The following is a 2,500-nucleotide window of genomic DNA, read 5'->3' as shown; positions in this document are numbered from 1 at the left end:
TGCTAAGAACCAATTTGGTCGCTGCTCTTTGTATTATCTCAATTTGTTTATATCCAGGGATCCATTTATATATATATATATGTTTATATATATATATATATATATATATGTGTATATATATATATGTATATACATTTTTTTTTTTTTTCTGTTCTTAAGTACCGGGATTTTTAGAGATTCTTTTATCGAGTTAAGGTGATTAACTTTAAATTATGCAACACTTCAAAGAGTTAATTAGTTACCAGATATCTTTTCCAAAGTCATGTAACCCTTCTATCTTTTACAATTCTCTTACATAACTTGATTGTCTTGCCGGTGAACATTGCTCATCTATAGTTTAACGGTTTATCTTTACTTCTTCAATTATGAATTAGTACTATATTAGCTCTTTTTCGGTCTTGTGATACTACCCTTTATTTCAGAGAGCAAATAATTAGATTAATAATTAATAGTAATCAAGATTAAAAGAGAATAGTTAATCTTTCCGCCAGCGTTCCATTTGAGACTCCATCAGCCACTGGAACTTTCCTCACATCTAAGTTGTCCAGCAGTAGTTTGCGTCGTATTTTGTCTTTCACCTCTACATTCATTTGATATAACCTAAAATTAAAGTCTAAATGTACTTCTCTTCCATCTACAAAGTCTTTTTATTCATTTACTTTTTTATAATGATCTGGAACTTTTGTTTATTACTTCGGTCTATACTGATGCTTCTTGATATTTATTCTACCGTCAAAGAAAGAAAAAAAATTCAAACACAGTGATAAGGAAATTCTAGCTCCGGCATATGTCAACGATAAGAGAGCGACAGATGGAAAGGATGAGAGAATTAGAGTAGTAGAAAAATATATAATAAGTCAAGAATAAAAGATTGCGTTGTGCGGAGCACTGTGCGAAGATGTAAGATGAAAGAAAAAAGGAAAAGAAAAGAAAGAAAGAAGAAAAAAATATATGATTATTTACATGATTTATTTACACTTTCACTTGCTTTCTACTCTTAATTCACATTTTCATAGTTAAATTCACCAACTAGTTGTTGTTATTATCAATCGTTTTCTGAAGGTTGTTCGTAATATGAAAAAGAAAAAATGGATTTCAGTTCCATTCCATATCATTGTCTCAAGAGGATATATACTTTTGCAAAATCTCTTAATTTTCATATTAGTTATTAATGTCATATTTGTCACCTCAGCTATAGCTTCACCCAGCTTTGTACAATCGACATGTTATTCTTCAGTGTTATCACAACTCCTCCGCCAGCGTTTTCTTTTCTGTCTCGTCTCCAGAGTCTGCATTTTTCCCATCTCACATCTCCCACATGTAAATTAACACTTACTCATCTTGTTCCCTACCAGGCACATCATATTTTTTTTTACGTTCGTGTAGTCCTTGGGTACTAACAGGCAATATCAATTAACGAAAACTACAATGCTGAATGAATTTCAGTTACAGACTTGAGTGGAACGTTGGACGGGTCTTATTCCGGTACTATTCTGAACACAATCTTTACAGGGCGATATCGGGTAAAGGATGACCGAAGAAGCTTCTCTGCTGCGGCTTTCATTCAAATTATTAATATAAAACTTTTTTTTTTGTCAAAATGGGGAGTAATTGAGCCACCGTGGTTTCTCTCTGTGAATGGAATCGCCTGGAGCTGGACGTAACAAATTCCGCTAAATGACAACACCGGTGGGTGTATGAATGAAGTTCACTTTAGTGTTGCACGATTCGCTTTCTTTACATTCTTTATTTCTACTCATTTTTGAGGGACACTTATTTCGCACGGAGTATTCACTGTTTTACGCAACCGATATATTAGGGAAAATGAAAATAAATACTAACCACATAAAAGTTTGACTAGCCTCGATCTGCAACCTGCCTGAAATCTCTACTCTACCACCATAAGGATTCTACGCATCTCACACAGGAGTGACGTAAGTGATAGTAAAAAAAAAAAAAAAAAAAATCAGGGCTGCAGTTTCTTTACCACTTAGAGTCCTGGATGTTAGTATATGCACCAGGTTAGCGATAATTTTGTACGTTTAGTATAAAGGAATGGTAGTGTGCAATATTCGAGCCACGCGGATCTCAGTTCGAAGTTGCGATCTAATCCATATTGGTTACAACGGAGATAAGAATGAAAAAAATTGGGCTGCCTCGCACAGGAGACGCGTCGACTATCGTAGTAAAAGAGAGAGAGAGAGAGAGAAAGAGAGAGAGAGAGAGAGAGAGAGAGAGAGAGAGAGAGAGAGAGAGAGAGAGAGAGAGAGAGAGAGAGAGAGAGAGAGAGAGAGAGAGAGAGAAGAGAGAGAGAGAGAGAGAGAGAGAGAGAGAGAGAGAGAGAGAGAGAGAGAGAGAGAGAGAGAGAGAGAGAGAGAAGAGAGAGAGAGAGAGAGAGAGAGAGAGAGAGAGAGAGAGAGAGAGAGAGAGAGAGAAGAGAGAGAGAGAGAGAGAGAGAGAGAGAGAGAGAGAGAGAGAGAGAGAGAGAGAGAGAGAGAGA

This window comes from Oratosquilla oratoria, chromosome 1, assembly GCF_046742065.1.
Source record: "Oratosquilla oratoria isolate Oo_2021 chromosome 1, ASM4674206v1, whole genome shotgun sequence".
NCBI classification, from domain to species: domain Eukaryota; kingdom Metazoa; phylum Arthropoda; class Malacostraca; order Stomatopoda; family Squillidae; genus Oratosquilla; species Oratosquilla oratoria.
Note: the sequence above shows the minus strand (reverse complement) of the source record.